The sequence below is a fragment of the Canis aureus genome, chromosome 1, assembly GCF_053574225.1.
Source record: "Canis aureus isolate CA01 chromosome 1, VMU_Caureus_v.1.0, whole genome shotgun sequence".
Taxonomy (NCBI): Eukaryota; Metazoa; Chordata; class Mammalia; order Carnivora; family Canidae; genus Canis; species Canis aureus.
This window is the reverse complement of record NC_135611.1, coordinates 93,472,301-93,487,699: the sequence shown is the minus strand read 5'-3', so window position 1 is coordinate 93,487,699 and position 15,399 is coordinate 93,472,301. Positions and strand designations below refer to the sequence as shown.

At 39.9% G+C, this 15,399-nt stretch overlaps 1 protein-coding gene across 29 annotated transcripts in view; it reads left to right on the top strand.

Moving 5' to 3' along the window:
* Nucleotides 1-15,399, top strand: part of GLIS3 (GLIS family zinc finger 3) — a 548,443-nt gene that overhangs the window by 20,291 nt on the left and 512,753 nt on the right. For 24 of the 29 annotated variants that reach the window (XR_013385993.1, XR_013386010.1, XR_013386000.1 and 21 more), the window contains one exon: nucleotides 12,742-12,834. The exons of 1 other annotated variant lie outside the window; for it this stretch is intronic. The gene's annotated coding sequence lies outside the window, so the exon portion shown is untranslated. Of the gene's footprint in view, nucleotides 1-9,798; nucleotides 10,058-12,741; nucleotides 12,835-13,065; nucleotides 13,169-15,399 lie in introns of those variants that run through there. 4 more of the 29 variants (XM_077908797.1, XM_077908816.1, XM_077908822.1 and 1 more) reach the window with 3 other exon arrangements.

Here is a 15,399-nt window from a genome sequence, read left to right as displayed (position 1 = left end):
TATTTTTTATTGGTGTTCAATTTACCAACATACAGACTAACACCCAGTGCTCATCCCGTCAAGTGCCCCCCTCAGTGCCCGTCACCCATTCACCCCCACCCCCGCCCTCCTCCCCTTCCATCACCACCCCTAGTTCGTTTCCCAGAGTTAGAAGTCTTTATGTTCTGTCATGTAATGGTGTTTTAAATTTAAATTAGCTATTTAATGTCATTCTAAGCAATGAAAAATTAAAAGTTTAAATTATTAGCATGAATTTTACCATTTATTATTACATCATATAATGCCAGTTTTAAATGTAAATATGAGAGTGTTTAACTTGTGTGCAGAATCAGTGTAGTTATATACAGTTTGTGTTTCAAAGCTCGTACATACAACGTACTTTGTTCTTACCAGAACAGTAGCGTCACTGCACAAAGCTAATGCAGCTTAATTTACTTCTCAATATGTGCACATTCTGCAGCATTCTCTCCTGATAAGAAAGGAAGAACTTAAAAGGAACTCAGGTTGCCCTACTTTTCCCTTTCCTTCTATGGCATCATTTTCAGCATAAGTGGTTGGCTGATCCTGGGAAGTAACATGGTTAAGAAAGAAGACAATAGAGTCCTTGGTCATTTGTATTTCTCTCTTCTTCCTACATTCAAAGTAGATTCTGGTTCAAGTGGAAAGAGTGGCCTCTCTAAGGTGTCAGTTTATTCAACTGTAGATGTAACATGCTCACCTTATACTCAGTTTGAGTCTTCCTGAACTGCTATGCATCTAGATTTACCAGAATTATGTACTCACAGGACATCACAAATGTCATGTGCAAACCCAACAGCCAGAAACAGCAGCAGACATGCATGTTGTATATGTCTCCTCCACTCATGCTTACACTGCATTGTTCCATCAGATTTCACTTACATAACAAGTTCAAAGATAAAAGTATTATGGTTCAAAGAACTAAATGTGCGACCTAAAGCATAAAACTAGAAGAAAACATTGGCAGAAGTCTCATTGACATTGGCTTTAGAAGTATATTTATAGATCTGTCTCTGTAGGCAAGGGAAACAAAATCTAAGGTAAATTATTTGTACTTCACCAAAATTAAAAGCTTTTGCACAGTGAAGGAAACCATCAACAAAATGACGAGACAAACTAATGTATGGGAGAAGATTTTTGCAAACAATATATCCAGTAAGGGATTAATATTAATATCTAAAATATGTGAAGAACTTACATAACTCGACACCAAAGAAACAATTAAAAAGTGGGCAGAGGAACTAAATAGACATTTATTCAAAGGAGACATCCAGATGGCCAACAGACACATGAAAAGATGCTCAACTTCACTAATGCTAGGGAAATGGAAGTCAAAATCACAGTGGAGCTATCTCCTTACCCCTGTTAGAATGGCTAGTATCAAAAAGACAGGAAATAATAAGTGTTGACAAGGATATGGAGAAAAAGGACATTGTACATTGTACATTGTTGGTGAAAATGTAACTTGGTGCATCCACTGTGGAAAACAGTATGGAGGGTCCTCAAAAAATTAAGAAGTACTATCAATCTAGGAATTCTACTACTGGATTTTTACCCAAAGAAAATGAAAACACTAATTCAAAAAGATACATGCACTCCTATGTTTATTGCAGCATTATTTACAGTAGTCAAGATATGGAAGCAACCCAAGTGTCCATCTATAATTGAATGTATTCAGAAGATGTAGTATGTGTGTGTGTGTATACACACACACACACGCACACACACAATGGAATATTACTCATAGAAAAGAATGACATCTTTCCATGATGGACCTAGAGGATATTATGCCAAGTGAAAAAAGTCCGAGAAAGACAAATACCATATGACTTCACTTATATGTGCAATGTAAAAAGCAAAATAAGCAAAAAAGGCAGAAATAGATCCATAAATATAGAAAATAAAATGATGGTTTCCTTAGGGGAGGAGATGAGAAGATGGCCAAAATGGGTGAAGTGAGGTGGGGAGTATAGGCTTCCAGTTTGGGAAGGAGTAAATTGTGGAGACAGAAGGTACAGCATAGGGGGTATAGTCAGTGGTATTGTAATAGCATTGCATGGTGATGAATGGTAGCTACACTTGTAAGTATAGTATTAAGGTATATAATTGTCAAATCACCACCTGAAGCTGATGTAATATTATGTGTCAACTGCACTTCAATAACAAAAACTTATAAACAAATTTCAAGGTGGCAACAGCAGAGTATTAAACCAAGCCCAGGCCCTGTGGAGCATAGGCCCTCTGCAGCTGCATAGGTGCTATACTCAAGAAACTTGCATTTATGAATTCTTTCTAGATTAATTCTTTCTATCTTGGTGGCTGAACTCCAGCCACCCTTCATAGCATAAGCAGGGTAGGTTGAATGGAAGTTCTGTAACTACATGTTCAAAATAACAGGGATCTTGCAGAAGAGGGTGGGAAACAGGCCCCAGCACCAGACCTACCCATGGACGCTGGGCAAAATAGGGACTGAAACAGACCAGGTGCAGATATGTTTGGTCTTTTTTTTAAACTTAAAAAAAAATTTGAGTTCATTTAGCCAACATATAAGTACATAGTTGCAGATGTAGCATTTATCGTTTGTGTATAACACCCAGTGCTCACATCACGTTCCCTCCTTAATGCCCATCACCCAATTACCCCTTTCCCCACTCTGCCTCTCCTTCAGCAGATATGATTTTAAAACAGGTGCAGACAGGCAGAGTTGAGCATCCAGAGAAACACAGGTCAGTTCCTTCCATATTTATTGTGTAAGATACTGAAGGAGTCAGAGGCGGCCTGTACCTTCAGAGCAGAGGGTCAGGTCTTCAGGGAGACTTGAGTCAGGCAACAGATTTGAACTTCATTTTGGGAATGGGGAACCACTGAAAAGCATTAAGAGAGGTAACATGGGGTTATTTCTGTTTTTATAAAGATGACTTTGGCCACAGGGTCTTAGTGGGCATGGCAGAGATACAGCAAGGGCGGGGTCCTTTGGAAGGCTGTAACAATAGTCCAATGCAGAGTGGATCCTTTTTTTTTTTTTTTAATTTATTTTTTATTGGTGTTCAATTTACTAACATACAGAATAACCCCCAGTGCCCGTCACCCATTCACTCCCACCCCCCGCCCTCCTCCCCTTCCACCACCCCTAGTTCGTTTCCCTGAGTTAGCAGTCTTTACGTTCTGTCTCCCTTTCTGATATTTCCCACACATTTCTTCCCCCTTCCCTTATATTCCCTTTCACTATTATTTATATTCCCCAAATGAATGAGAACATATAATGTTTGTCCTTCTCCGACTGGCTTACTTCACTCAGCATAATACCCTCCAGTTCCATCCACGTTGAAGCAAATGGTGGGTATTTGTCATTTCTAATAGCTGAGTAATATTCCATTGTATACATAAACCACATCTTCTTTATCCATTCATCTTTCGATGGACACCGAGGCTCCTTCCACAGTTTGGCTATTGTGGCCATTGCTGCTATAAACATCGGGGTGCAGGTGTCCCGGCGTTTCATTGCATTTGTATCTTTGGGGTAAATCCCCAACAGTGCAATTGCTGGGTCGTAGGGCAGGTATATTTTTAACTGTTTGAGGAACCTCCACACAGTTTTCCAGAGTGGCTGCACCAGTTCACATTCCCACCAACAGTGTATGAGGGTTCCCTTTTCTCCACATCCTCTCCAACATTTGTTGTTTCCTGCCTTGTTAATTTTTCCCATTCTCACTGGTGTGAGGTGGTATCTCATTGTGGTTTTGATTTGTATTTCCCTGATGGCAAGTGATGCAGAGCATTTTCTCATGTGTGTGTTGGCCATGTCTATGTCTTCCCTGTGAGATTTCTGTTCATGTCTTTTGCCCATTTCATGATTGGATTGTTTGTTTCTTTGGTGTTGAGTTTGATAAGTTCTTTATAGATCTTGGAAACTAGCCCTTTATCTGATATGTCATTTGCAAATATCTTCTCCCATTCTGTAGGTTGTCTTTGAGTTTTGTTGACTGTATCCTTTGCTGTGCAAAAGCTTCTTATCTTGATGAAGTCCCAATAGTTCATTTTTGCTTTTGTTTCTTTTGCCTTCGTGGATGTATCTTGCAAGAAGTTACTATGGCCGAGTTCAAAAAGGGTGTTGCCTGTGTTCTTCTCTAGGATTTTGATGGAATCTTGTCTCACATTTAGATCTTTCATCCATTTTGAGTTTATCTTTGTGTATGGTGAAAGAGAGTGGTCTAGTTTCATTCTTCTGCATGTGGATGTCCAATTTTCCCAGCACCATTTATTGAAGAGACTGTCTTTCTTCCAATGGATAGTCTTTCCTCCTTTATCGAATATTAGTTGCCCATAAAGTTCAGGGTCCACTTCTGGATTCTCTGTTCTGTTCCACTGATCTATGTGTCTGTTTTTGTGCCAGTACCACACTGTCTTGATGACCACAGCTTTGTAGTACAACCTGAAATCTGGCATTGTGATGCCCCCAGCTATGGTTTTCTTTTTTAAAATTCCCCTGGCTATTCGGGGTCTTTTCTGATTCCACACAAATCTTAAAATAATTTGTTCTCTCTGAAGAAAGTCAGTGGCATTTCTATACACTAACAATGAGACTGAAGAAAGAGAAATTAAGGAGTCAATCCCATTTACAATTGCACCCAAAAGCATAAGATACCTAGGAATAAACCTAACCAAAGATGTAAAGGATCTATACCCTGAAAACTATAGAACACTTCTGAAAGAAATTGAGGAAGACACAAAGAGATGGAAAAATATTCCATGCTCATGGATTGGCAGAATTAATATTGTGAAAATGTCAATGTTACCCAGGGTAATATACACGTTTAATGCAATCCCTATCAAAATACCATGGACTTTCTGCAGAGTGGATCCTGATGAGAGGTCAGCAAGAAGGGCTGCATCCCAGGGGTGGCGGGCTGTCCCAACTGCAAGTTTGGGCAGGGAAAAGCATGCCAGGACTGCTCTCACTTTGTGGACTGGACTCCACCCTTTGGATGGGGGAGTGTCTAGAGCAAACAGGCCACAGACAGCCTCAAAGGAAAGAATTAACTGATGGAGGGAGGAGAGCCCGGGGCTTTGGGCTGAAGTGGTGTTCAGTAGAAGTGGGTTGCAGCTGGGAGGACAGTCTGTGAGAGGGATTCATGAACACTTCCAGACCATGCACTCAGGCTACTTAAATGCCTTCTGTCCCAATCCATCAGGATTTGTCTTGGGCACGCACTGAGTCAGCAGGTGGAAATATTGTATTTCTTCTAATGAGGAACGGAAGAGATGCCAAGCCTGGGAACCAGGCCCGACCAGTTTATGTATGCATCTTTCTAAGAACCAAACAAATTTTATTTTTTCTTATCATAGAAATTAGAATTTTAGACAATACAGATGAATGAAATGAAAAGTCAATGCAAAGTATAATTTCTCCTGTCCTGGGTCACTATTACCATTTGGGGACATGTACTTTCAGTAATTTATCTTTGCAGTTTCTCCCTTTAATTTACAAAAATGTGTGTCTTTTATGCTGAATATACTTTGGAGGACGTAAATATTTTACCTGTTGGAGTTTCACTTATTTGTTACTCCTATATATTCATATGTGTTTATATTAAGTCCCCTTCTCTGGAAGCAGGACCAGGTCTACTTTTATTTTTCGTTTCCCCACAGCATTCTAATTCCTTCTCCAGAGTCTTGGTGAAATAAGAAGTCTTATTGACTTGAGATTAATTACCTTAGGGAATGTACATGGGGGATATGGTTGATCTCTATTTCTTTTTTTTTTTTTTTAATTTTTATTTATTCATGATAGTCACAGAGAGAGAGAGAGAGGCGCAGAGACACAGGCAGAGGGAGAAGCAGGCTCCATGCACTGGGAGCCCGACGTGGGACTCGATCCCGGGTCTCCAGGATCGCGCCCTGGGCCAAAGGCAGGCGCCAAACCGCTGCGCCACCCAGGGATCCCTGATCTCTATTTCTTAGTTGATAGAAAGCGCAATAAAGTCCTATATAAGCAACTAAAAATCTAATGAGAACCACAGAAGCACACGACCCTGGAATGGTGATGGTGATGAGATGGTAAGCCATGGCTTAACGGGAAAGGTTGGAAGAACAGGACTGCTCATCATGGAAAAGTCTAAGGAAGTAATGCTGCTTACTTGTCTGAAGACTTGTGGAAAAAAGGACACTTTTTACCGATAAAGAAGCCCATGAGAATACTAACTTTTGAATAACCACTCTGTGCTATGGCTTTGTATTTTACTTCCTATGTCTAATTTTTTTCATACTCTCTCCATTTGTCTTCTGTAACGACATGGTTCCCTTTTAGTTGATGTTTGCTTTTTGGCCATGAACATAGTTCTTTATTAGATAAACTCTCTTTAGATCTAGTTCATGTTGCCAACTTGTCAATCCCAATCTTTTGGGACTTGGATTTGTTCAGTGAGCATCTAAGCCAACTCTTCTAGTTATATGCACACTTGGTCAGCATACCATTTTATTATCCTCTATGTATAGATGAGATATAAGAACCTTAAGAAGGATTACTAGCCAAGTCCTTTTAGCTAAGGTGTATCAGAGCCTGGACTATGTCTGGGTCTTCTGATTCTCAGGCCAGTGCTGTTTTTCATGGCACCATACCCTCTCAAGACAATTTTTTCAATTTTTCTCTCTCTTTTTAAAACAAATTATTTATTTATTTATTTATTTATTTATTTATTTGAGAGAGAGAGTACACAAGCAGGGTGAACAGCAGGCAGAGGGAGAGGGAGAAGCAGACTCACTACTGAGCAGGGTAGGGCTCAATGTAGGGCTCGATCCCAGGACCCTAGGATCATGACCTGAGCCAAAGGCAGACACTTAACTGACTGAGCCACCCAGGCTCCCTCAAGACAATTTTGAATTTATGGTAGAACTTATGGTTAGAAGCCTTAGACACAATGTGAAAGAGATTTTAGCTTTGAGTAATGCTTACAGAAGGAAATTGCAGCCAGTTCTTCTAGTGACTCTAGAGTTGGTGTTGTTGCTCTCATTTTATGGAAGAGAGGCCCAGGAAGGTTATTTTTAAGATCAGAGAGTAAACTGGGTTCTGTGTATCAGTTGTTACAGAGCACAGTTAGGTTTGATAGATGTCTTTTCTTCCTGAGATTCTTAAAGCATCTTTGGGAATACTTCTTTAGAAGACCTAGAAGAGTAGCTGAACAACCCATCAGGAGTTGTTGACATGGGAGGACCTCAAGGTCTGCTTCATGATACTAGAGAAATGTACAAAAACTCAAAGCTGAAACCTAATGGTCTTTCTGTTCTCTGCCTTGTGATGCACTGTTGCCTTCTGGTTGGGAAAGCTCACTAGGCAGGGCTTCTCGGGATGACTTAGTTATTTTCTTTGGAGATACTGAGAACATCAAAAGAAATCCCTTTTAAAATGGAAGAACAAAAGCACTCACCGAAAAGAAATACCACCTAAAACCTGATAGAAATGATTTAAGGATTATTCATTATTTGATAATAGTCATGCTGTATGATGCTGCATTGACATGAATAAACAAGAATTGACTGTGGTTGACTTTGGGCTGCTTAAGAGGAAGCATTACATGGTAGAAAGTTCATTAACTTTGGAATTACATTTGGGTGTGACTTCTGGATTTGACACATTCTCCCTTGTAGCAATGGCCAAGCCACATAAACCTCTCTGAATTTTACTTTCCTCACTGTAAATTTAAGATAACAATACTTTCCTGGGTATATTAATATGTCACTTCTCTTTTCTCTTTTGGAATTTACTGCTTCAAACATATTCTCAATAAATATCTATAGTCTCTGCATTGGATGTGGAGAGTAAGGGTGTGAACAATAGGCACAGAATCTACCCTCATAGAGAACATCTTTTAATGGGGAAGAAAGATATTAAATAAGCAGTTACAATTGAGTGTAATGGGTGCCTAGGTAAGGAAACTCAGGGTGCAAAGTTCAGACTGAACAGAGAGATAGAGTCTAGGAGCTTAAGAAAGGCCTCCAGGAGGAGGTGATATTTAAGTTAAATCTGAACAGATGGAGAAGATTTAGCCAGATGAGATGGGATGAAGGTAGAGAAGGGAAGTCACAGTTATTCCTAGTAGGAGCAGTGATCAAGGGTGAAAATACTGAAGGGAGAGACTTCAAGAAATGTAAAGTGAGGGGGAGAGTGAGATTTGAGAGGTGGGCAGGAGATAGATCTTTAGGGGTTTATAAGCCATGGGTCATGATTTTGGAAGTTAATTTTAAGGGCAAAGGGGAATCATTGGAGACCTTTGAGTTTGTAATTTGCAATGTAATTTTTGTTAGCAAAATTAGAGGGCTGTAAGTATTAGCTCTTTGGAAGGGAGTAAAGGCAGCTACTCAAATAGGCTGATAAGATTGCTCCAGAAAGTGCCTTCATCCTTTGTTCATGGAATTCAGGGATGTCTTTCTGCTGGAAAAGTGGCAGGACTTAGCCATTGTACTCCACCGCAAGAGGGAGCTAGTGATCTTCCATGGTCCTGTAATTTTCTGTTGGCTCATTGTCTAATGACAACATGGTAGCACTGGCAGTTGGTTCAACAGTTGGCCATTTTCCAGATACAGGGCCGTTATGGCAGTTGGTGGTTGGTAAATTCAGTCCCTGCTCTCTGTGCTCAACCATATGTCCAAACCCTACTGGCAGTCCTACTGCTGGAGCCTCCAGCCAGCTCAGAACAAAGACTTAGTCTGAAAAGGCCTCTCCCTGTCACCATCGCAATCACTTGAGCATTTATGCTCAAAACAGCTCTCTGACAGGAAAACGTTTGTGTTCCTTCGGAATGTGAAGGAAGGTTCATGGTTTTTAAAATTCATGAATTGCGTGGAATGGAACGTTCCTTCTCCGAGTACAGGAAAGAAACAGAGGGTCTGTGTCTTCATGACACCCAAACTATGGGTCATCTCAGGCAGGAAAAATCTAGTCAAACCAATTATTTGGCATGGTATAGACCCTTTCCCTGCCATCCCAAGAAAAGCTTGTATATTTTTTTCACTTTTTAGCTTGTTGCATTGGATTCACTTGAGAGTATTCAGGTTTAGGCAACCAGTTGAAGAAATTCAGTATTTCTTTTTTTCTATTTTAAATTATTTGAAGATAATTATTTGGGCTGGGTATATGATCAGAATAATCCAACTAAAAATTTCAAGTGGTTTATTTTCTTTGTTTGGCTAAATACAACATAAGGATAGGATTGAGCCTTGGGAAATTGTGAAGTTTATTTTTAACTACGCTTATCATCCTGTGTTCTCACTGGCCCCTTTGGCCTATTTCTTCATGTCTTCTGGTGCTCAGGACTCTTAGACCTAAGATCAGGCTTCAGTTCCCCACCAGAGCATTTCCTAGGACCTCTCCTGCCTGCTCTGCCAGTTTTCTCTCCTACACTTTTGAATGAAACCTTAGAGCTTCTGAGTTTGAAACAAAGAAATTTGATTACATTGGTTTACTATGAGATTGTAATAGACTGTAACGTGTGAATGTAGGAGCACCCAGCACTTTCTAGCTCCTTGACTCTGGTGGAGGGTGTTGGGTGTTGCATCCTAGATGAAAATTTTGATAGCCCAAATGAATACGTGGTGGTGGCATTTTAGATATTAAAAAAAAAAAAAAGTACAAAGTAATTTCTCCCCTATATTCTGGAAAAAAGATCCCTTAGCAGTTGGTGGAGTGGGGTGAGCTGGAGCAGGACTTCTCAGCACTGCGAGTGGGTTGATGGTCTACATTCAATGCCATTGTTGGAGTCTCAGCTTCTGTCCTTCCACGTGAACATGTCAGGGTGAAGAGATGCATCCTAGATTTTCATTACGTGTGATTTGATCTATCTTATCTGCATATGGGCTTCTGCACATGCTTAAGCCATCTCTTAACTGCCTTCCCTGCCTCTACATGACACTTCACAGCATGCCAGTGGAAACCAGAACTACTGTTTAATGGTCGTGTCTGAGAGAGACCTGCACAGAGAGTCTTCCAATGAGGGAAGTTCCTCTTTTATAAAGAAATCATCTAGCAAGGACAGGGACCTTTTTTGTAAGCTAAGAATCTCTCATTTCTTTTCATTCCAAAACTTTATAGTTTTCATATTTTAAAAGCAATACATGATAACATAAAGACATAAAATATATACAGGGTATAATAGAAAATATAAAGAAGAAGATAGAACATCCCCTTTTTAGAGAATAATCAGTGTTAAATTTTAAATTATTAGCATTTTGGAACATTTGGAACTTTTCAGATATTTTTCAATGCATACACATATATTTCAAGCAGAAATGAATGAAGTTGTATTATGGTTACTATTTTGTAACCTGATTTTATTCACTTAATTACATATTTTGAGCATGTTTATACCATCATTTTCATTGGAAGCACACAATCCTTTTGCCTGAAAGTACCATCATTAACTTAAGCAATATAACCACTCTCCTATGAATGGAACTTTACACTTAAAAATGACAAATATCGCACCTGAGGTTTACCCTTTTTGAGGAAGAAATTTCTAATCTTAACTAAAAATACTGTGGTTCTCAGTTTCATTGAGACTTTCAGAATTCACTTCAGAGAGAGACCAAAGGCCGCCAAGGTTTGGAGAGGGATTGACTCCTATTTGGTTCTAGTTCTTCAGTAAACTCAAGGGTATCTTCAGATCAAATGAGAATAATCAAGTGTTTTCATGCTCACAAAGAGAGTCCTGAGACTTCTATATGGTTTTCAGCCAAGGTTCAATCTGAGAGGCAGATTTTATGACTTGACCATGTATTTTGTGTCAATTATATATAATGTTTTCAGTATTTAATATGCAAGTATCTTTAGGAATTCTGTCGAGCCAGGGTTACTAAAGGGGAATTTAAGCAAAGGTTTGAGGACCATGGAAACCTCTTGTAATACTGGATTGGGAGTCTTGCTCTACTTCTTTGTACCTGCTAACACTGTTGGAGCCTTTTATGCAGAATTGCCACAGGCTGTTGTTACCCAGTTTATTCACTTCACCAGCCATCCTGCTCTTGTGAGATTATTTTAGTTGGTACAGAGGGTTGATCAATGCCAGTAGCATGTTTGTATGTTTGTATTCTTAGAGTAGAAGAATTAAGTGAACTTCCTATTGATAGAGTCAAGATACAGATGAAAAACCGGTATAATTGGAAATGTTGCTGAGTACCTATTTGTCGAGGATGTGATAGAGGTGGAAAGAATCTAGTCTGGATTGACAGTGTTGCAGAAGCTTACTACTAAGGTCCCTTCCAGTATTAACAGCTTACACAGCTCACAGCTAGGAAACAGCCGTTGGACAGGACTGCTTGCTACTGCAGTATGTGGAACTTCTGCTCCAAAATCTGTATTTGACTTCTCTGCTCCCTAAATACGCTTGGGGAAGTTAAATCACTTTATTATTTATTTTATTATTACTTTTTATAAAAAGAATAGCTCCATCATTTATTTTCCAAAGTTGTCACTATTTTTTTTTTTTTGTTTTGTTTTCAGTTGCAAATTTTACTTCATTCTCTTTTTAAGCGTGTATGTATGTGAGGGGGGCATTTGATCACAGGTTAATAAGTAGGTAAGTCTGTGGTTGGGTGGAAGCAGGTTAATTTTGATCATTTGTACTCTAAAGTTCTCTAGTTAGTTGGTGCTTAAAGCAGTCACGTTGTTCAAGACCACCTTTGGTTTATTGGTTCTTCTATTCCTGGTGGTTTTCTAGATCAAGGCTGGGTCCACCTGTCTCCTCTCTTCGCTCCTCTACTTTCCTTTTTCTTCTGCCATCTCTCTGCAGTACAGTAGTTCTCCTTTGCTACCCTCTTCTCTTCCCTCCTTTCTTCCTTTTTTTTTTTCCTTTGACTCCTTGATAGGAGTCTCTGATCCAGTTTCTCAACAATAGATATTTTTTAGGTTTTCCCATCATTTTCCAGCATAATAGCTCAGTTTTCTGGCAAGCTCTTTAGGTTCCACAGAATTTACTTTTTGTTTAGTGAAGTGATGTATGAAGAGCTGGACCCCTGGTTTTTTTGTGCTTTTGTGCCCATCCACCTCTTTGCTTGAGCATTACCTGAGGGCCTAACAAATGCTTTTCATCACAAGAATAACATTCAGACTTTGCCCCTGTGAAGTAAGATCCTTTTCCCATTGGAGTCCTTGAAGGTGCCAAACACATGACCATGAGCAATTTTAAGGGAAATTCATCATAAAGTGCCTTTTGGAGTGTTGTTTGAAAAATAAGCTGTTGCTATAGGATTTTAATAAAACTGGCCCCATGCCGAGATGGAAAGCGTGTGGTCATCAACTACAAAGGGAGCTTCAGCTGAGAGGGCTCATTTTGGGATGAAAATTGTCTTCCTGTTTTCTTACTACATCAATGAAACAGCAATTTCTTTTATAATTTCCAGTTGTGCACAAGCCAGTCAGCAGAAAAATGAGAGTTTGCTTTCTTTCCTAGCTGAGAGAATATTCTCTTTAAAAGAATGAAAGATAAAAAGAAGGAGGAAAGAAAAAAGGAAAAAATTCATGGCAAAAAGACATTTTAAAAAATCCTTCACAGGTTTCAGGGAAAAGAGATGGGTTTACTATACAACGAGTTGTCTTAGATCTTGTCTTAGCAGTTGCCTCTCCAGGCACATCAGGTTATTAGGGGAGATTGATGAGTACTTTTTAGGGATTCATTGTAAGTCAATGTATCCTCCTTCACTGACCATTCGTCTCTGGCTTACTGTTTTTACCAGCTACAAAGAGAATATCAGTGGATCATTGGAATTTCACCTAGATTTTTCTCATCAAACTGCCCACACATTTTATTCCTGTTGGATGGAGAGGAGGTAGGTAATATTCCTAATTTATAAAAACAAAAACTTGAAAGATTATGTGTTCTTTCTCTTGACCGTCAGGGTAAAGAGTTTCAAAATAGGCTGTAGATTTTCTACTAATACTTAATCAAATTGAGGGTTTTAAGGTATAATAAAAATCATCATGTTACTCTAAGGTCAGGAAATGTGGTTAGGAGCCTTTACTGACTTTGATGCCAAGTCTTCCCATTATGTGTTTGCAAGATCAAATCAGGACTGCTTTCAGAATGGCTTGGAGTGAATGCGGCAATCTGGAAGCTAGAGCTTCCACCAAGGATCCATGCCAGGATTGATCTTGGCCCCTTAGGTGAGTCATCTAGCAAGGAATGGTTCACACACTGCAGCACTGCAAATCTCAATCTCCTTGCATATAGACCTTTGCTGCACTCTGCATAGAAGAGAAAGGGTCCAACCATCAGATTGTTTTTTAATAAGAAATGTTGTCTTAGATTGGGCTCCCTAGGAAAGGGAACATCATCTTTAAGGGAGTGAGGGAAGCAGAATTGTGCAGAAGAAGAAGTTGAACTGCCATGCAGTTGCAAGAGAGATTTCAGCCAACCCCTGGGGTTGTCAGAGGATCCTTTCTGGGGACAGGAGGGCCAGGCAGTGACATCTACTAGTCATTACATAAAGGTTAACCATGGGGAGAGAGGGGTATCACCTTGGGTGAAGCAGCTCCCTTCTTTAGAGGCCTGTTGCTGAAGAGGGACATCTGGGGGCTGTCAGTGGTCACCATGGCCAGCAGCATTATTCTCAGGAATGAGGGTTTTCTTTTGTTTTCAGTTCTAAAACAGGGCCAATGATAATGACTTCGTGGGGTTAAAATAAAGAATGAATGAGATAATCCTTGTGAAAGGCCAGAATTGACATGGTAAATGCCAAGTGCTTCATGCATGTTACTTAAATGTTAGCAATTTAATATTACTAGTAATATTTGCAGTAGCATTCTTAGCCATTAGCCACATTTCTGTGAGCAATTTGTATTTTCAGGGTGCAGATGCACATGGACTTGGGGAGAATGACAGTGTCTCTGAGATGAATCATGTTTTGCTTATAACATCCAAATGTGCTCTGTCATGTGCTCTTTCCTTGTTACTCCTCTTCACTTATGGAAGACACATTGAGACACAGGACCCTGTGATGTCACACTGTTTAAAAGCTGTGGGTGGAGGGGTGGGTTGGGCAGTCCTACGCTTAGGTGATGTCTCCAGTGTTTTGAAGCTTGCTGCCTCTTTAGGAGCAAGGCTCCTATTCATGTAAGGCAAATGAGTAAGTGTGGTAAGTTGGCAGAATGACTTTGTCAGGAAATGGAGGAATATCTTAGATGGGCTTTAATTTTTGTAATTTAAGTTTTTGCCAATTCTGGTATTCTTTTAAAATTATATATGTGCGTATTTATTTTTCCAACATTTGTCTCCTCATGGAAAAAATAATAACACATCCATTGGTGCTCGCTTTTACTTAACATCAAGATTAATTATTTTTCAAGGTAAATATTGACTGAGGTGGAGACCAGGGCAGCCTGCACTTTTTATTTAGCTCGATGATTCTTGATGTTAACTTCAGCAGAAATCAATGTCTGCTTATTGTACTCCCACGGGCCGAAGCAAGCAACTCTACCTTTTAAAATAAATTTTAGTCCCAAAATTAAATGGATATCTGGGTCTTGGCATCTTATGGGTAGTGTGTACTCCTAAGTTCTTTCTGCAAAGTGTTAAATAAACCATTTATTGAGTCTATCATGTCTGTCACTGGTTAGAAGCTATTATTCTTCTGCAGATGGGAGGGAATCATATAAGGTGACAAAAGGTGAGCAGTAGCTACTCAAAGGAGTCAGCCAGAAAGATTGTAGGGCTAAATCTCAGTACAATAGAAATAACAATCAGGAATCTGTCCTGATCTATGCTGTAAAGGAAGACAAGTAGCTGTTTCTGACTGCCTTAGGCTAGTGGTTCCAAAAGCAGTTCAGGTGAATCTGCAAGGTCAAAGCAGGAAGGAAAATAGAAGCTCTGATGAGTCACATGCCAGTTCCAGCCACTCCACCAGTGGATCCAGCAGGAGGTTGTGAAGAAGCAGGTGTGTGGGGAGATTCATATGTGTGTGTCTGTGGGTGTGCACAGCTGTGGGCATTCCTGGACATTTGGGGTTTGGTAGATATTGGAACAATAGCTACAATAGCACCTGATTTGGTGAGGAGGAGCCAACTTTCAACCCCTAGAGGGCAGTAACTAGGATGACGGTCCAGAATGAGGTCTCCTGTCTCCTCTCTAAGCTGCTGTAGTCTTACCAGATGGAAATATCAAGGTTTGGACTAATGGCAGGTTTAAGGACTTAGGCACCCAGCCATCTTTTAAACTGCAACCAGCCTGGGATTCAGAACCCTAGCTGTCCCCTGAATTGCAGCTGTCCTGGAGGGGTTTGGAACAGTGAGGGAGAGGCAATAGCAGCAGAGGGAGCTCACATTGAGTTCTGTAAGATGACTCTGGTTGTTAATGAGATTTTACATGTTATAGGGACCTTTTACACACCTTTCTCATC